Source organism: Nycticebus coucang, chromosome 17 (assembly GCF_027406575.1).
Source record: "Nycticebus coucang isolate mNycCou1 chromosome 17, mNycCou1.pri, whole genome shotgun sequence".
NCBI classification, from domain to species: Eukaryota; Metazoa; Chordata; class Mammalia; order Primates; family Lorisidae; genus Nycticebus; species Nycticebus coucang.
In genome coordinates, this window is record NC_069796.1 from 52,456,221 (window position 1) to 52,477,772 (window position 21,552).

A 21,552-nucleotide genomic window follows, 5' to 3' on the forward strand; every position below is an offset into this window, starting at 1 on the left:
CTGCAACTAGTTCCTATTGATCAGCATTGAAGATTTTTTTCTCAAAATTCTAACAAATGTCTGTGGTCAACTCCCTTGCCTGTTTTCTCAAGGGCTACCTGAAATCTTTATCACTTTCCTCAGGCATGATCAGGCCTTACATAGTCCTGAAGCCATTATAGACCATTAAGTAAGAACTCCTAATTTCCTATATCCATTCTTATATCCACACCACCATCCTTGCCTTTTATTACAGAGTAAAAAAGATCAAGCTTTTTCGTTCAAGGCTCAAAACTAATTTTTCAGATTTCTTCCAACTTTTCATTCTGTTAGTTTTCCACACTGCTTTATCTTCCACCCTTCTCTAACCCTAGGCATGTGAGCAGGCCTGCATTCCTGCTGGCATAGGGGACAATCTTTTCTGCTCCTCCAGCAACCACCCATTTCTCCACCATTCACAGTTCAGCTTCTGCAAGAATTCTTACTCCTCATCACCATCCCATTTTTCATTCACTTCTTTTTGAAAGCTCCACAAACCTTGTCTCATTAATGTCCCTTGAATTTTCAAATTGCTGAACTCAATGCACACTTTTAAGTCCTTTGCTCATTGAAATCGTGTATGTGTATATAACTAGCAGAAAGGAAGGCTGAACAGGCAAGGTCTTGAATGTCCTGTTAAAGTTTGGACTCCAAGAAATGGGAACTGCTAACATACCTTACAGCAGGGAAGTAAGTTTAACAGATGATCAGATGTTCAACCTCACAGCAGTGTGAGGAATGGATGCAAAGTAGGCCAAGAATGGAACCAGCACTTTCTGATAAATGTTCACCTCCTCGTCATTGTTATATTTTCTCTACTGTCTTTGTCTTGTGATCTCATTCTTGCCAGGGCCCCTTCCTAAGGTCAGAACCTCTTGGCTAGTCTCTTTGTGAATTCTTCTTTGACCATGTCTTCCCTTCTTTCCTTTCCTCCTTCCCTTCTCCTTTCCCTTCCTCCTCCCCTTCCGCCTTCCTTCCCTCCCTACCTCCCTCTCTTTCACTGTCTCTTTTTTTCTCTCTCTCTGTTGCCCAGGCTAGAGTGCCATGGCATCTGCCTAGCTCACCCCAACCTCAGACTCCTGGGCTCAAGCAATCCTCCTGCTTCAGCCTCCCTCATAGCTGAGACTGCAGGCACCTGACACAAAGTGCTGTTAATTTTTCTATTTTTAGTAGAGACACAGTCTCACTCTTGCCCAGGGTACTTTTGAACTCCTGGGCTCAAAGGATCCTCCCACCATGGCATCCCAGAGTGCTAGAATTATAGGCACGAGCCACTGTGCCCTGCCTTGACCACTTCATAAATGCCAATATTCTCTCAGGTATTGTCTTCAGCTATCTTTTCACTTTGGGACCTTTTCCCTGCATTCTCAGGGCAAGCCCAACAACTTCCATGATTCAGATTTCTCTGGTATGCCTATGACTTCTGAATGTTCCCATCTTACTTCTCCCTTCTGATTCCACACTGATTTACTAAACTATCTTCTGGGCACTTCTATCTGGCTGTCCATAGGCTTCTCATGATCAACATGTCCAAGAGGGAACTCAGAATCCTCACCTACACCCTCTCACATCCAAATAAGAGGCCCCGGAACAATAACTGAAAAAAATTACCAAAAAAATGGGCATCCATAAGCAATTAATTTACTCTAACATGCCAAAGACAGTAACAGAGTAAATAAATCAATAAGCATATGAACATCAAAGCTAGGTCTTTTTTTCTCATTTATTGGACTGCAAATGGCAAAAATTTATAATGTCCAGTGTTGACAAAGATATGGTGAAGCAGGCTCTGTTGTGCAAAATTAATGAGGATATAAATACATATATATATTTGACAATATGAATCAACGAGTAAACTATCAAATGCTTTTACTCCAATAATACTATTTCTAGGACTTTACTCTTAGGGATAAATAGCTAAGTGTAAAAATATTTGCTGATAAGGATGTTCATTCCCACACTATTGATAGTAGCAAATTAATGAAAGCTACATGTATGTATGTTAATAGAAGACGACCTGAGTACATGGTTTTTTAAAAGATGATTTTAAATTAGATGTTTGCAAATTGCAGCTGCTTGGCCAACTCTGGTTAGTCACTTGTTATTTTGCAGACTGAAAAACTAAGAAGGTGCTTTTGCATTTTGAATGCTTATCAAACATCTTTGTAATATCTCCTGTTCCAGAAAGACTAAAATATTTAGTATGTGGCTCTTTAACAAAAAAGCCCTGCCAATCCTTGTTGCAGATCTCTATGTAAGATTGTAGAAATGTTGGAGCAGAAAGGTGGTTTTCAAAACAGCATGTCCCATGTGATTCCACTTTGGAAAAATGAAATACATAGACTATACGATATATGAATGCACAAGTAGATATCTGAACTCTGATTACCAGTGTATCATTGTCACTATCCTTTAATGGTGTGTAATTTATATTTTAAATTCTACTTTTGAGCCCAAAAGGAGACCTAATGCAATAGAAAGGCAAATATTGTAAAGATGTCATTTCTCCCTTAACGTTAGAAAGGTAATGGCATCCTAAATAAGACACAACAAGAGTTTGGAGAATGTGGTGAAGTAATACCAAATACAGGTGGGATAAAGTTTGTGTGCAATTTAAAATAGGCCATAAAGTTTGTGTACAATTTATAATAGTGTACTATCTTAAATTGCACATACACTTTATGGCCACCCTGTATACTGGCTATAATAACACTGGTTGCTATACTACATGAACTCTCCCTCAATGGCTTAAAGACATTACATGGTCTTTTTGGCTGGGCGTGGTGGCTCATGCCTGTAATCCTAGCACTCTGGGAGGCCGAGGCTGGTGGATTACCTGAGCTCAGGAGTTTGAGACCAGTCTGAGCCAGAGTGAGACCTTGTCTCAAAAAAAAAAAAAAAAAAAAATACCGGGTTTTCTTCTGGGGAAGAAACCTATAGGCAAGCCAATGGAAGTGAATAAAGAGCCTATGAGCATCCCCAAGTTGTTTTAGAAATTTACTTCAAATCAGTGGGAATAATGGGGACAACAGGCAAACCTTTTAGAAAATAGAACTAGAGCCTTACCTCTTCTAAGATAATAATTTTCTGGCTCTGGGCTCATGGTACAGTGGTTACTGCACCAGCCACATACAACAAGGCTGGCAGGTTTGAACCCAGCCTAGGCCTGCTAAACAACAATGACAAATGCAACAAAAAATAGCCAGACATTGTGGCAGGTGCTGTCGTTCCAGCTACTTGGGAGGCTGAGGAAAGATAGTCACTTTGGCCCAAGTGTTTGAGGTTGCTCTGAGCTATGATGTCATAGCACTCTACTAAGGGCAACATAGTGAGACTCTGTCTCAAAAAAAGAAAAAAGGAAAGAATTTTCTGACAGAGCAAAAATTTTAACATAGAAAATGCAAAATAAGAGGCGGAGCATGATGGCGGATAGGACGGACGTGTAGCCCACCTCTCCCAAGCCACCAGGTGGGAGGAAAGGCGGTCTGGACCTTCCCTGTGTGTGGATTATTGGAGTGGACAGACAGCTGGAGACGCCGAGCAAACTGGCGATTTGCCGTATATGAGGGGTAATTTAAAATCACAGACTCTGTTGTAGAGATTCTTCCCTGCTTGGCTATGCCGGCCAGCAGGCCCCTCCCCTACGGAGGTCAGCAGCTTGTAAATGCTGACAAAATCCAACTGACAAATAATTAATCCTGAACTGAGGGAGGCATCCGAAAGGAGAGCCACTCAAAACCATGGGGAGCTGGGCAAACTGTTGGACAATTGAAGGGAAGGGATTCTGCCCAGGAAAAAGACATTTGGAACTACCCAAAAGGGCGGGCACCTTTCCCCCAGGTGTTGGAGGGGGCTGGCGGTTCAGGCTGCACGGCGAACTGGCGGGTGCCCATCCAAAAGGGAAACTCTGAACCGTAAAACTCAAAATAAGTCCCCCGAGCGCTCCAACCACGGGAACCGGCTTGAAGCCTAGGACCGGCTTTGGCTTCTGGAACTGCGAAGCTACTGAAGCCGTGGGAACCAGCTACAGGAGATAGAGCCACAAGCCGGCCAACGACCACGTGAACTCAGCACCGCTCCCCTTTATGGCCGATTGCAGTCGCCAGTTTGCAGGGGAACCTAGGAACAGAGTGGAGGGACTTAGGAAGCGTGGACACCTGCACTGAGTGGGAAGGTTGGTCGCAAGTGCTGTCTGGAAAAGAACAGCCGAGGTTGCACAATTCTTAGGCGACAAACTTTTACGTAAACTCCAAAATGGCATTGGAAGGTGGTTACCATGGTAACCGTATAAACTGTAAATCAGGTATAAGTCGCGGAACCACTCACAGCTCCACCTGGTGTCCAGACAGTATATTGCAGTATGACTATATGTTGATCCCTACAGCAGACATATAGATATTTATAGGTATATTTCTACACACAAGAATATTTTTGTAGTTGGTGCCTTTTTTTTTGTTTTGTTCTGTTCTGTTTTGTTTTTTTGGTTTTCGTGTTTTTTTTTTTTTGTTGTTGTTGTTTTGTTTTTGTCTGTTTTTTCCTCACCATTTTCTTAGAGGAGATTTCGATAATTTTTTATTATTACTTTTTATATAGATATATTTTTTATTTCTATGTCTTCTAATTTTAATTTCTTCTTTCTTCTCATTTAACATTCCTTCTAACATCACTTTTCTCTCTCTTTTTTTCCTTTCTTTCAATTATTTTATGATTATCACTATTTTTATTGCAGTTGTTCTTATATTGCTGTTGTCGTGGCTGTTACTTGTATGTCTATGTGTTTCTGTCTGTCTCTGTATCTATGGGCCCATGTGCCTGGTAACCTTTGTACCTGTTTATTTGTTCATTTGGTCTCAATGAGCTTGGTGTTACGACCTGCAACTCTGAGCTCCTAACACTCCCCTCCACTCTCACTCCGTGATCTGGAGACCTGCCCCCCCAGGACTCCAGATATTTGGGCGAACTCTCGAGAAGTGTAGACAGGACCTGGACTGCAGCTGGCCAGTGCTGACTCTGTAGCAAAGGAGCAAGAAGACGATGGTTGGCTGAGAGGGAATTACACTGGAGCGGTGGTGCCCCGAGGTGCAGAGCAACAGCTGTCTTCAGCAATAACAAGGCGCACCCCCAGATATCCCATAGCCTCTCCTCCTGTCTTCCTGGGCAACCAGATGAGGCCAAGCATCTTCTCAGATGGCAACCACCATGGAACATACTTGGGACTGAAACACAGGCCCCGTGAGTAAAGGGTTTTCCTGAGACAGTACTGACCTGGGTGGAACACAGGGACTAGAAAACACACCCACAGACCTGGGAAACTCCCAGGGTCGGGCTGATCCAGAGGACCGCTGTACTGAGCCTAACACGCACCTGGCCCTTAGGGGATCACCAGCCTATAGACAAAGGAGGCCAAGAGGCTACAGCCAACAACTGATTGTGCTGTGAATACAAACCCGCAGGACTAAAAACAGGGCCTGAGGCACAGGTTCTGGGAACTCAAATCAGCCTCTCCTCTGCAGAGGAATCTGGCAAGGTCAGAAACAAACTCCCACAGGGTTGTTCCCTTCACCCAGTAACATAAACTAAGGGTGGGGCTGGAACTGAGTGAACATCTCCAGCCTCCATCAAGTGCCCGAGGTTGACAGGCCACACCACCCCCTGCTGGATAAAGATAGAGAATAGTGGCCTAGTTGATCAGACACAGACTACCCTGTGACTTAGGCAGGTGCAAACCCCTGGAGTATCTGCTTACTGCAGACAACTGACTGGGTCACAGCCCTGTGGGGCTAGCAGCGACTGGGTGTGACAGAGCTGCAAGGTGGGGAAGGAGGCATCAATCTTCCCAGACTGATCTATTTACTGGGGCTCTTCCTGACTCCACGCAGCACTGGAGCAAGCCATTTTAGAGCAGTCACCAGACCCCTGTGATCTAGTTCCCAGGGACCTCTTGAACTCTCCCACCCGTAGCAGCTGCTGACTGAGACGATTGACTTGGACCTTTTGAACTGAGTCACTCACCTGGGGACTATCCAGGTGGTGCCCTGGGTGTGTGGTTGTAGGAAGGTTTGATTTTCCTTTTCCATTTGTTGCCTGTGGTGGGTGGGGTGACTTAATTGCTGGTATTTCTCCACAGCTGAGACTTCAACCCAGAGTAACTGTTTCACTAGGGTCACATAGAAATCAGCTGAAAACAAGACAGAACCACTAGCCCCTCTACACCAAACAGGGCCCCAGTTTCTAGGGCCACAGCAATGTATGGGTTCTTGACAAACAAAAGAGGAAAATCAAAGGGAGTAAAACAATCATGGGGTGGAATCAGCGGAAAAACTCTGGTAACATGAATAACCAGAATACATCAACCCCCCCCGCCCAAGGAAAGATATGGCAGATGTAATTGAAGATCCCATTCACAAACAACTGGCTGAGATGTCAGAAATCGAATTCAGAATTTGGATTGCAAACAAGATTAACAAAATGGAATTAGGAATTCATGGAGAAATTCAAAAGCTGTCTCAAGAATTTAACGAATTTAAAGACAAAACTACCAAAGACTTAGACACACTGAAACAAGAATTTGCAGCCCTCAAAGATATGAAAAATACAGTAGAATCCCTTAGCAACAGAATGGACCAAGCAGAACAAAGGATCTCTGACATCGAAGAGAAGGCCTTTGAACGCTCCCAAACTCTCAAAGAGGAAGAGAAATGGAGAGCAAAAATGGATCACTCACTCAGAGAGCTCTGGGATAACTCGAAGAAGGCAAATATCCGACTCATAGGAATTCCTGAAACAGATGAAGTGGCCTCACTGGGTGCAGAGGCCCTTCTGCATGAAATTATGAAAGAGAATTTTCCAGACATGCCTAGAGAACCTGAAATTCAGATAGCAGATAGCTTCAGAACCCCAGCACGACTCAACCCCAATAAAACATATCCCAGGCATATCATAATTAACTTCACTAAAGTTAATATGAAGGAGAAAATCCTCAAAGCGGCCAGGTGAAAGAAATCTATTACCTTCAAAGGGAAGAACATTAGAATCACTGCAGACCTCTCTGCTGAAACTTTTCAAGCCAGAAGAGGGTGGTCATCAAAGTTTAATCTCCTCAAGCAAAATAACTTTCAACCCCAGATCTTGTACCCAGCTAAACTGAGTTTCATTTATGACAGAGAAATTAAATACTTTAATGACATACATATGCTAAAGAAATTTGCCATAACCAAACCAGCTCTTCAGGATATTCTCAGACCTATCCTCCATAATAACCAACCCAATCCTCTACTACGAAAGTAAACTCACTCAGAAACTTTGGATCAAACTCCAATTTCCACAATGGGAAAAGGATTAAAAATGCCCACTGGACTTTCGAAAAACTCAATACCCCAAATTTCACCAAACTTATCAATAATCTCCATTAATGTGAATGGCTTAAACTGCCCTCTAAAGAGACATAGGTCAGCTGACTGGATACAAAAACTCAGGCCAGACATTTGTTGCATACAAGAGTCACATCTTAACTTAAAAGACAAATACAGACTCAGGGTAAAAGGATGGTCATCCATATTTCAGGCAAATGGTAACCAGAAAAAAGCAGGAGTTGCAATTTTATTTACGGATACAATAGGCTTTAAACCGACAAAAGTAAGGAAGGACAAAAATGGTCACTTCATATTTGTTAAGGGTAATACTCACTATGATGAGATCTCAATTATTAATATCTATGCACCCAACCAGAATGCACCTCAATTTATAAGAGAAACTCTAACGGACATGAGCAACTTGATTTCCTCCAACTCTATAATAGTAGGAGATTTTAACACTCCTTTGGCAATGATGGATTGATACTCCAACAAAAAGCTGAGTAAAGAAATTCTAGATTTAAATCTAACCATCCAGCATTTAGATTTAGCTGACATCTACAGAACATTTCATCCCAACAAAACTGAATACACATACTTCTCATCAGCCCATGGAACTTACTCCAGAATCGATCACATCTTAGGTTACAAGTCTAACTTCAATAAATTTAAAGGAATAGAAATTATTCCACGCATCTTCTCAGACCATCATGGAATAAAACTTGAGATGAGTAGCAACAGGAATCTGCATACACATACAAAAACATGGAAGTTAAATAACCTTATGTTGAATGATAGCTGGGTCAGAGATGAGATCAAGAAGGAAATTGCCAAATTTCTGGAACAAAACAAAAATGAAGACATGAACTATCAGAACCTCTGGGATACCACAAAGGCAGTTCTAAGAGGGAAATTTCTAGCACTGCAAGCCTTCCTCAGGAGAATGGAAAGAGAGGAAGTAAGCAACTTAATGGGACATCTCAAGAGACTGGAAATGGAAGAACACTTCAACCCCGAATCCAGTAGAAGAAACGAAATAACCAAAATCACAGAAGAACTAAATGAAATTGAAAACAAAAGAATAATACAACAGATCAATAAATCAAAAAGCTGTTTTTTTGAAAAGGTCAACCAAATAGATAAACCTTTGGCCAACCTAATCAGGAAAAAAAAAGAGTAAAATCTCTAATCTCATCAATCAGAAATAACAAAGACGAAATAACAACAGACTCCTCAGATCCAAAAAATCCTTAATGAATATTACAAGAAACTTTACTCTCAGAAATACGAAAATCTGAAGGTAATTGACCATTACTTGGAAGCACGTCACCTTCCAAGACTTAAACAAAATCAAGTGGAAATGTTGAACAGGTCCATATCAAGTTCAGAAGTAACATCAACCATACAAAATCTCCCCAAAAAGAAAAGCCCGGGACCAGATGGTTTTACGTCAGAATTCTACCAAACCTTTAAGGAGGAATTAGTACCTATATTACTCAACCTGTTCCAAAAGGTAGAAAAAGAAGGAAGACTACCCAACACGTTCTATGAAGCAAACATCACCCTGATCCCCAAACCAGGAAAAGACCCAACAAGAAAAGAAAATTATAGACCAATATCACTAATGAATATAGATGCAAAAATATTCAACAAGATTCTAACAAACAGAATCCAGCAACATATCAAACAAATCATACATCATGACCAAGTCGGTTTTATGCCATGGTCTCAAGGCTGGTTCAATATACGTAAATCTATAAATGTAATTCAGCACTTAAACAAATAAAAAAAACAAAAACCATACGATTCTCTCAATCGATGCAGAAAAAGTTTTTGATAACATCCAACATCCCTTCATGATCAGAACACTTAAGAAAATTGGTATAGAAGGGACCTTTCTTAAACGATAAGACCATATACAGCAAACCCACAGCCAATATCATATTGAATGGAGTTAAATTGGAATCATTTCCACTCAGATCAGGAACCAGACAAGGCTGCCCATTGTCTCCATTGCTCTTTAACATTGTAATGGAAATTTTAGCCAGCACAATTAAGGAAGAAAAGGCTATCAAGGGTATCCACATAGGGTCAGAAGAGATCAAACTTTCGCTCTTCACAGATGATATGATTGTATATCTGGAAAATACTAGGGACTCTACTACAAAACTCTTAAAAGTGATCAAGGAATACAGCAGTGTCTCAGGTTACAAAATCAACATTCATAAATCGGTAGCCTTTATATATACCCAAAATAGTCAAGTTGAAAAAACAATTAAGGACTCTATCCCATTCACAGTAGTGCCAAAGAAGATGAAATACTTGGGAGTTTATCTAACAAAGGACGTGAAAGATCTCTATAAAGAGAACTATGAAACTCTAAGAAAAGTGATAGCTGTGAATGTTAACAAATGGAAAAATATACCATGCTCATGGTTGGGAAGAATCAACATTGTTAAAATGTCCATACTACCCAAAGCAATATATAATTTCAATGCAATCCCCATTAAAGCTCCACTGTCATACTTTAAAGATCTTGAAAAAACAATACTTTGTTTTATATGGAATCAGAAAAAACCTCGAATAGCCAAGACGTTACTCAAAAATAAAAACACAGCAGGAGGAATCATGCTACCAGACCTCAGACTATACTACAAATCAATAGTGATCAAAACAGCATGGTACTGGCACAAAAACAGAGAAGTAGACGTCTGGAACAGAATAGAGAACCAAGACATGAATCCAGCTAATTACCGTTATTTAATCTTTGACAAGCCAATTAAAAACATTCAGTGGGGAAAAGATTCCCAATTTAACAAATGGTGCTGGGTGAACTGGCTGGCAAGCTGTAGAAGACTGAAAGTGGACCCACACCTCTCACCATTAACTAAGATAGACTCACTGGATTAAAGATTTAAACCTAAGACATGAAACTATAAAAATACTAGAAGAGAGTGCAGGGAAAACCCTTGAAGAAATTGGGTTGGGCGAGTTTTTTATGAGAAGGACCCCCCCGGGCAATTGAAGCAGCATCAAAAATACACTATTGGGACTTGATCAAACTAAAAAGCTTCTGCACAGCCAAGAACACAGTAAGTAAAGCAAGCAAACAGCCCTCAGAATGGGAGAAGATATTTGCAGGTTATGTCTCCGACAAAGGTTTAATAACCAGAATCCACAGAGAACTCAAACACATTAGCAAGAAAAGAACAAGGGATCCCATCGCAGGCTGGGCAAGGGACTTGAAGAGAAACTTCTCTGAAGAAGACAGGCAAGCAGCCTTCAGACATATGAAAAAATGCTCATCACCTTTAATCATCAGAGAAATGCAAATCAAAACTACTTTGAGATATCATCTAACTCCAGTGAGACTAGCCTATATCACAAAATCCCAAGACCAGAGATGTTGGCGCGGATGTGGAGAAAAGGGAACACTTTTGCACTGCTGGTGGGAATGCAAATTAATACATTCCTTTTGGAAAGAGATATGGAGAACACTTAGAGATCTAAAAATATATCTGCCATTCAATCTTGTAATCCCTCTACTGGGCATATACCCAGAAGACCAAAAATCACACCATAACAAAGATATTTGTATCAGAATATTTATTGCAGCCCTATTCATAATTTCTAAGTCATGGAAAAAGCCCAAGTGCCCATCGATCCACGAATGGATTAATAAATTGTGGTATATGTACACCATGGAATATTATGCAGCCTTAGAGAAAGATGGAGACTTTACCTCTTTCATGTTTACATGGATGGAGTTGGAACATATTCTTCTTAGTAAACTGTTTCAAGAATGGAAGAAAAAGTACCCAATGTACTCACCCTTATTATGAAACTAATGTAGGACCTTCACATGAAAGCTTTAACCCAGTTACAACCTAAGAATAGGGAGAAGGGGGAAAGGGAGGGGAGGTAGGGGGGAGGTAGGGGGAGGGAGGGGGATTAATGGCATTACACCTGTGGTGCATCTTACAAGGGTATATGTGAATCCTAGTAAATGTGGAATGTAAAGGTCTTAGCAAAATAACTAAGAAAATGCTACGAAAGCTATATTAACTAGTGTGATGAAAATGTGTCAAACGATTTATGAACCAAGTGTATGGTGCCCCATGATCATACTAATGTACACAGCTATGATTTAATAAAAATAAATTTAAAAAAATGTAAAATAATTCTGGATTAATTAAATTTTACTATTTGAAATGAGGAAGACCTTTGTGAGCAAGAAAAAAATACATAAAATATACAGAAAAAGACAATCTTTACAAAAATGTAAAAGCAGTCCAATGGAGAAACAGTAGTCTGTTTAACAAATTATGTTGGTGTAACTGGACATCTATAGGCAAATAGATGAACTTCAGTGGAAGTCTAACATCTCATATAAAACAAAACTCAAAATAGATCATAGGCTTAAGTATAAATCCTAAAACTATAAAACTTCTTAGAAAAAAAATAGGAAAAAATCTTCACTATCTAGGTGTAAGCAAAGCAAAATATTTGACACAAAAATTATGACTCATAGAAATAAAAATTGATCAATTGAACATCATCAAAAATTAAAACTTTTCTCTTTGAAAGACTGTGTTAAGAAGATGAAAAGACAATTTATAGCCTGGGTGAAAATATTTGCAAAGCACATATCTGGCAAAGGACCAGTTTCTGGACTATACACAAAGAGCTCTCAGAACTCAAGTAAAAACAATAATAATAATAATAGAAATAGAGGAAATCCCTTTAGAAATTGGTAAGAGATATAAAGACACATGTAACCACCAAAGAAGATACCTAGATGGCAAATCTGCCCATGAAAATATGTTGAACATCATTTGACATTAGGGGAATAAAAATTAAAACTACAATGAGATATCCCTCACATACCTATCAGAATGGCTAACACTTAAGAAAGAAAAAAAATGACAACAAACTGGCAAACATGAGGAGAAACTGGATCACTCATCTCACTGTGGGAATGTTCAGCCACTCTGGAACACAGTTTGATAGTTTTAAAAACACCTATACATGCTAAAATAATGTAGTATTGAATTGTAACCCAATATGGAAAAGTATAAAACATAAAATAAATGTCCATGAATCCATACTGTTATAAATAAATCATCAAATAAATAAATAAATGAGGGAGAAGAAACAAATCTCCCAGGCAGGAGGATTCTCAGTAATCTTTGTAGACTCTCCACTCTCCAGGAAGTGGAACATGACTTCCCACTGTTTAAGGATATGGTGCATGGTGACTTCCTTTCAAAGAGTACGATATGGAAAGTGTGGTTAAAAAAAAAATCAAGAGTAGTTTAACAGTGGCGAAAACTGATAAACACTACCTCTGGTCAAGTCATCATCAATAGTGATAGGTTGTGTGGATAGTATATACCTTTAATATCATGTGATGAAAATAAGGGATGCATGCAACAATTTGATTTTCAGAGAATTATGCCGAGTTTGAGAAAAAGCCAATCCCAAAGGTTTCATATTAGGTGATATAATTTATATAATATATATATTTTTTGAGACAGAGTCTCACTTTGTCACCCTTGGTAGAGTGCGGTGGTGTCGCAGCTCACAGCAACCTCCAGCTTTGGGCTTAAGAGATTCTCTCTCTTTTTTTTGCAGTTTTTGGCCGGGGCTGGATTTGAGCCTGTCACCTCCGGCACATGGGACCAGTGCCCTACTCCTCTGAGCCACAGGTGCCGCCCTTAAGCATTTCTCTTGCCTCAGCAAGAATATAAACATTAGCTTCATGTGGTGGTGCACACCTGAAGTACCAGCTACTTGGGAGGTTGAGGCAGGAGCATCACTTGAACTCAGGAATTTAAGATACTGGTGAGTTATGATGATGCCATTGCACTCTAGCTGGGGTGACAGAGCAAGATCTGTCTCAAAAAATATAAATAAAAAGTTTAAGGCCTTTGTGGGCTGAACTGCACAGCTGGGTAAATTTGGAAAGGAGTGGAACGATGTACCTGATTATCAGTCTCATGTCGGGCTGGAGTTTTCACAGGGGACATTTCCTGTTCTCTGTCAAGTTCTTTGTTTTGTACAAGCTGCCTGCCAGAGGTCTTGCGTCTTTGGACTACATAGGATATTTGAAGGTCACCTTTAACATTTTATTTATTTTATTAAATCATAGCTGTGTACATTAATGTGATCATGGGGCACCATACACTGGTTTTATAGACCGTTTGACACATTTTCATCACACTGGTTAAAATAGCCTTCTGGGCATTTTCTTAGTTATTGTGTTAAGACATTTACATTCTACATTTACTAAGTTTCACATATACCCTTGTAAGATGCACCGCAAGCGGGCGGTGCCTGTGGATTAAGGAGTAGGGTGCTGGCCCCATATACCAGAGGTGGTGGGTTCAAACCCAGCCCTGGCCAAAAAACTGCAAAAAAAAAAACAAAACAAAAAACCAAGATGCATTGCAGGTGTAATCTCACCAATCACCCTCTCTCCACCCACCTCCCCTCTCCCTCTTCTCCTTTTCCCCTTTCCCCCTATTCTTATGTTATAACTGGGTTATAGCCATAAATTAGTTTCATAGTAGGGTTGAGTACATTGGATACTTTTTCTTCCATTTTTGAGATACTTTACTAAGAAGAATATGTTCCAGCTCCATCCATGTAAACATGAAAGAGGTAAAGTCTCCATCTTTCTCTAAGGCTGCATAATATTCCATGGTGTACATATACCACAATTTATTACTCCATTCGTGGATCGATGGGCACTTGGGCTTTTTCCATGACTTAGCAATTATGAATTGGGCTGCAATAAACATTCTGGTACAAATATCTTTGTTATGATGTGGTTTTTGGTCTTCTGGGTAAATGGCTAGTAGAGGAATTATAGGATTAAATGGCAGATCTATTTTTAGATCTCTAAGTGTTCTCCAAACCAAACATCTTTCCAAAGGGAATGTACTAATTTGCATTCCCACCAGCAGTATAGAAGTGTTCCCTTTTCTCCACATCCATGCCTACATCTCTGGTCTTGGGATTTTGTGATATGGGCTAATCTTACTGGAGTTAGATGATATCTCAAAGTAGTTTTGATTTGCATTTTTCTGATGATTAAAGATGATGAGCATTTTTTCTTATGTCTGTAGGCCATGAGCCTGTCTTCTTCGGAGAATTTTCTCTTCAAGTTCCTTGCCCAGCTTGCGATGTGATAACTTTTTCTTTTCTTGCTTATATGTTTGAGTTCTCTGTGAATTCTGGTTATTAACCCTTTGTCAGAGAAATAACCTGCAAATATCTTCTTCCATTCTCATGGCTGTTTGCTTGCTTTACTTACTGTGTTCTTGGCTGTGCAGAAGCTTTTTAGTTTGATCAGGTCTCAGTACTGTATTTTTGAAGGTGCTTCAATTGCCCAGGGTGTCCTCCTCATAAAATACTCGCCCAGAGTGATTACTTCAAGGGTTTTCCCTGCACTCTCTTCTAGCATTAGTTTCATGTCTTAAATTTAACTCTTTAATCCAGTGAGAGTCTATCTTAGTTAATGGTGAAAGGTGTGGGTCCACTTTCAGTCTTCTACAGGTTGCCAGCCAACAGTTCACCCAGCACCATTTGTTAAATAGGAAATCTTTTCCCCATTGAATGTTTTTAATTGGCTTGTCAATGATCAAGTAATAGTAAGTAGCTAAATTCATCTCTTGTTTCTTTATTCTGTTCCAGACATCTACTTCTCTGTTTTTGTGCTAGTACCATGTTGTTTTCATCACTATCGATTTATAGTATAGTCTGAGGTCTGGTAGCATGATTCCCCCTGCTGTGTTTTTATTGCTGAGTAATGTTTTTGCTATTCAAAGTTTTTTCTGATTCCATATAAAACAAAGTATTATTTTTTCGAGATCTTTAAAGTATGAAAGTGGAGCTTTAATAGGGATTGCATTAAAACTGTATATTGCTTTGGGTAGTATGAACATTTTAACAATGTTGATTCTTCCTAGCCATGAGCTTGGTATGTTTTTGCACTTGTTAACTTTTTCAGCTATTTCTTTTGTTAGAGGGTCATAGTTCTCTTTATATAGATCTTTCACGTCCTTTGTTAGATAAACTCCCAAATATTTCGTCTTCTTTGGCACTGCTGTCAATGGGATAGAGTCCTTAACTGTTTTTTCACCTTGACTATTGTTGGTATATATAAAGGCTACCAATTTATGAATGTTGATTTTGTAACCTGGGACGCTGCTGTATTCCTTGATCACTTCTAAGAGTTTTAGAGTAGAATCCTTGGTGTTTTCCAGATATGCAATCAAATCATCTGTGAAGAGTGAAAGTTTGATCTCTTCTGACCCCATATGGATACCCTTTATCACCTTTTCTTCTCTAATTGCGGGGGCTAAAACTTCCATTGCAATGTTAAAGAGCAGTGGAGACAATGGGCAGCCTTGTCTGGTTCCTGATCTGAGTGGAAATGATTTCAATTTAACTCCATTCAATACGATATTGGCTGTGGGTTTGCTGTAGATGGTCTCTATCAGTTTAAGAAGTGTCCCTTCTGTACCCATTTTCTTAAGTGTTCTGATCATGAAAGGGTGCTGGATATTATCAAAAGCTTTTTCTGCATTGATTGAAAGAATCATATGGTCTTTCTTTTTTAATTTGTTTATGTGATGAATTATATTTATAGATTTACATATATTGAATCAGCCTTTGGACCATGGGATAAAGCCCACTTGGTCATGGTGTATAATTTGTTTGATGTGTTGCTGGATTCTATTTGTTAGGATCTTGTTGAATAATTTTGCATCAATATTCATTAGTGATATCGGTCTATAATTTTCTTTCTTATTGGGTTTTTTTTTTTTTTGGTTTGGGGATGAAGGTGATGTTTGCTTCTCAGAATGTATTGGGTAGTATTCCTTCTTTTTCTATATTTTGGAACATGTTGAGTAATATATGTACTAGTTCCTCTTTAAAAGTTTGGTAGAATTCTGACAGGAAGCCATCTGGTCCCGGTCTTTTCTTTTTAGGGAGATTTCGTATAGTTGATGCTATTTCAGAACTTGATATAGACCTGTTCAACCTTTCCACTTCATTCCAGCTAAGTCTAGGAAGGTGGTCTGCTTCCAAGTATTGATCTATTTCCTTCAGATTTTCGTATTTCTGAGAATAGAATTTCTTGTAATATTCATTAAGGATTTTTTTGAATTGCTGAGGAATCTGTTTTTATTTCATCTTTACCATTTCTGATTGACGAAATTAGAGATTTTACTCTTTTTTCCTGGTTAGATTAGCCTGAGGTTTATCTATTTGATTGACCTTTTAAAACCCCAACTTTTTGATTGATTGATCTGTTGTATAATCCTTTTGTTTTCAATTTCATTTAATCATGCTCTAATTTTCGTTATTTCTTTTTTTCTCCTGGGTTTGGGATTGCAATATTCTTCCTTTTCCCATTGCTTGAGATGTCCCATTAAGTTGTTAACTTCCTCTCTTTCCGTTCTTTTGAGGAAGGCTTGCAGTACTATAAATTTCCCTCTTTGGCCTGCCTTTGTCATACCTAGAGGTTCCGATAATTCATGCCTTCATTATCATTTTGTTCCAAAATTTGGTAATTTCCTCTTAATATTGTCTATGACCCATCTATTCTTTAGCATAAGGTTATTTAGTTTCCATGTTTTCTTATGAGTATGCAGATTCCTGTTGTTATTGAGTTCAACTTTTATTCCATGATGGTCTGAGAAAATGCAAGGAATAATTTCTATTATTTTAAATTTGCTGAGGTGAGACTTGTGACCTAAATGTGATCAATTTTGGAGTATGTTCCATGGGCTGATGAGAAGAATGTGTATTCAGTTTTGTTAGGATGAAATGTTCTGTAGGTGTCTGTTAAATCCAACTGTTGAATGGTTAAGTCTAAAATTTCTTTGCTTAGCGTCTTTTTGGTGGATCTATCCAACACTGCCAAAGGAGTGTTAAAATTTCCAACTATTATGGTGCTGGAGGAAATCAAGTTGCTCATGTCTATTAGAGTCTCTTATAAATTGAGGTGAATTCTGGTTGGGTGCATAAATGTTAATAATTGAAATTTTATCATGTTGAGTGTTACCCTTAACAAATATGAAGTAACCATTCTTATCTTTCCTTATTTTTGTTGGTTTAAAGCCTATTGTATCTGTGAATCAAATTGGCAAACCAGCTTTTTTCTGATTGCCATTTGCCTGAGTTATAGATGACCATCCCTTCACCCTGAGTCTATATTTATCTTTTAAGGTAAGATGAGATTTTCTATGCAGCAGATATCTGGCCTGAGATTTTGTATCCAGTTGGCCAACCTGTGCCTCTTTAGAGGTCAATTTAAGCCATTCACACTAATTGTAAATATTGATAAGCCTGGTAGAATTTTGGGTATCGAATTTTTCAAAAGTCCAGTGAACATTTTCAATCCTTTCACCACTATGAAAGTTAGATATTGATCAAAAGTTTCTGAGTGAGTTTACTTTTGTGGTGGAAGATTGTGCTGGTCATTATGGAGCATAGGTCTGAGAATATCCTGGAGAGCTGGTTCAGTTATGGCAAATTTCTTCAACATGAGAATGTCATTAAAGTATTTAATTTCTCCATAATAAATGAAACTCAGTCTCACTGGATACAGTATCCTGCATTGAAAGTTATTTTGTTTCAGGAGATTAAAAGTTGATGACTACCCTCTTCTAGCTTGAAAGGTTTCAGAAGAAAGATCTGCAGTCATTCTAATATTCTTCCCCTTGTAGGTTATTGTTTTCTTCTGTCTGGCTGCTTGCAGAATTTTCTCCTTCATTTTAACTTTGGTAAAGTTAATTATAATGTGTCTAGGAGATGTCTTATTTGGGTTGAGTCGTGCTGGGGTTCTAAAACCCTGCTATCTGAATTTCAGAATCTCTTGGCATGTCTGGAATGTTCTCATTCATTATCTCATGAAGAAAAGCCTCTGTGCCTTTTGAAGCCACCTCATTGCCTTGAGGAATTCCTATAAGGTGAATATTAATTTTCTTCAAATTATTCCAGAGCTCTCTGAGAGAATGATCCATTTTTGTTCTCCACTTGTCTTCCTCTTTGAGTATTTCAAAGCATTCAAAAGGTTTGTCTTCAATGTCAGAAATCCTTTCTTCTGCCTGTTCCATTCTGTTACTGAGGGATTCTACTGTATTTATCAGGTGTTTGAGGGCTGCAAGTTCTTGTCTTAATGTGTCAAAATCTTTGGTGATTTTTTCTTTGAATGCATTGAATTCTTGAGACAACTTTTGAAATGCTCCTTGAATTTCTAATTCCAACTTTACCTCCATTCTATTAATCTTATTTGCAATCCCAATTCTGAATTCAATTTCTGACATCTTGGCCATTTGTTTATGAATGGGATCTTTGGTTATGTCCGCCGTATCATTCCTTGGGGGAGTTGATCTACTGTGGTTATTCATGTTACCAGTTTTTCCACTGATTCTGCCCCATAATTGTTTTTCACTATTTGGCTAGATGAGCAGATAAGGTGAAGTTGTGTTGGGGACTCCTGGAGTAGTGATTAACTAGCCCTTTGCCCAAGAGCTGGGACTGATGTCTGTACCTCTTCCCCTAGAGCTTTGCAAAGAACCTGTACAGTGCTACAGACTGAGACACTGGGGACCTGCTTGGTGGAGTGTAGCTAAGTGTCTCTGTTTTGTTTTTAGCTGGTCTCTGTCCTACCCTAGTGAATCAGTAACTCTGAGTTAAGTCTCACCTGTGGAGAAGTACCAGCAATTAAGTCACCCCACCCCCCAAGGGCAACAACTGGAAAAGGAAAATCAAACCTTCCCACAACCACACACTCAGGGTACCACTTTGGATAGTTCTTGGGTGATTGGCCCACTTCAAGATGTCCAAATCAATTGTCCCAGTCAGCACTGGTCTCAGGCAGGAGAATTCAAAAGGTCTCCAGCAACTTAATAGCAGGGGTCTGCTGGCAGTTCTAGTACGACCTGCTCCAGTGCTCCGTGATGTCAGAAGGACCCACCCAGCAAATAAATTAGTCTGGGAAAGTTGATGTCTCCTTCCCCACCTTGACACCTCTGTCACACCCAGTCACTGGTAACCCCGCAGGGTTGTGACCCAGTTCCCTCCAATGAGCAGATGCTCTAAGGGTTTGAGCCTGCCTGAGTCACAGGGAGATCTATGTTTCCTTGGCCAGGCTGCTGGTCTCTGCCACTATTCATCAGGGGGAGCTGAGGCCTGACAACTTCGGTTGCTTAATGGAAGATGGGGCAGTTCACTCAGTTTCAGCCCTGCCCCTGATTGACATTGATGACACTTATATTTTTGCAGAATTTGTTTCTGTCCTGGCTATATTACTCTGTGGACCAGACACTGTTTGAGTTCACAGAAACTGTGATTCAGCCCCGATCTGTGCTGCTGCCCAGAGCTGGCTGACTGTCTCCATTGTACTCTTGTGTTTGGGTGGGTACAGTTAGAGCTCACACTCAGCTCTCAGTTTCTGCCTCTGGCCTCCTACTTTTGCCTCAGCTATGATCCCCTGAGGGCCAGGTGCTGCTTAGGCTCACTAAAGCAGCCCTTCTGGCTCAGCCCCGCCCTGGGCATATGCCATCTCTGTGCGCAAGTATTCTAGTCTCTGTCCCCACTGCTGCACCCTGCGCAGGCAGGTACCGCCTCAGGCATACCGTTTACTCATAGGCCTGCATTTCCATCCCAGTTCTGTTCTGCCAGTGGTTGTCACCGAAGAAGATGCCTGACTTCCTCTGGTTGCCCAGAGAGGCAGGGAGTGTCTCTCCAAAATATCCCCAGGGGTGTGAGCCCTATCGTTCCCATTGCTGCTGCTGATGCTGCTCTGTGCTGTGGGGTACCGCCTCTCCACTATGGTTCCCTCAGTTCACCACAGAATCAGCACAGACTAGCAACAGCCCAATCCTTGTCCACACCTCTTGAGAAAATGCCCAAGAATCTGGACTCCTGGGGGACAGGCTTCCTGACCTTAGGGTGAGAGTGGAGGGGAGTGCTGGGAGTTCAGAATTGCAGGTAGAGAATATATACAGTTTTATAGTTTTATGCCTGGCTGGAGAGTACCATGGCACACTAGTAGGTCCTCTCTAGGGAAGTGGTTCTGGTTTTTAGAGGGTCTCTCCCATGGGATAAAATAGGAGGGGATCTGAACTCTGCTCACTTGTTTGTATAAAGCATACTGTGAGCCATTCACGTGGAGGAGGGGACCCTCATCTGCTTGGAGATGGATTTTGTACTTATTGTTTGTTTCCATAAGATTGCAGCTCACCTCAGCAGGGTTGATGTGAGTTCTTCAACCTTCTCTCTTAGCTCAGCTCCAAACCATCAAATTACTTGCTAAACTTCTGTCCGTTAACTCTCCTGGATGGGAGCCTCTGTGGAAAGCTGGCCCCAGGTGGCCATCTTGCCTCCACCCTTCCCATGTGTTTTTTATTGAAACGTAACCACTAGTAGGTGGTAACATTCCTGTAGTGTGGCAAGAGATGGTGGTATCACTTCTTCAAAGCCATTTGATAAGTGCTTGTCAAGGTTTATCTTCCATGCTTGCGGTAGGTTCCACAACAGAACACAGGAATGTATTCCACATGGCTTCACATAAATTTCTCTATGTGAATTGGCACCATTACCTTCATTTTTTTGAAACAGGGGGAATTTTTCCCCTTGGAACCTTGGCCTTAAACCTGCACCCAGAGCATTGGTCAGGCAGTAATTGAGAGTAATTTCTCCCACTGTGGATTTGACACCAAACCATTCTAGATTTAATTTTCTTTGCAACATATGTAAAAGGAAGAGGAACTCTACTTCAAGATCATTGCTGACCTTGTTGGGATTGCTTAGTAATTCTCACAACCTAATGTTATCTTTAATAGACTTGGAAGCAGTAGATCTGGGAACATCTGGTAACTGTAGGCTGTGAAATTCACCAAGTCATCCTGGATACTTTAAATTTTTCTGTGTAATGATCTGAATTCATCCCACCCTTGTTCCTGTATTAACATTCTCCTTAATCCCAGATACTCCCACCTTGGCTATACTGAGTCAGCAAAAATCAGATCTAATGTATCATCTAATGTGGAAGAGCCCACAATGATTATGTGGTTCAACCTCAACCTTGTGGAGGTGGAGAGAGTAAAGCATGGATTTGGGTAGATGAGAAAGTTGTCCAATGATGCTGAACAAGTTTTCA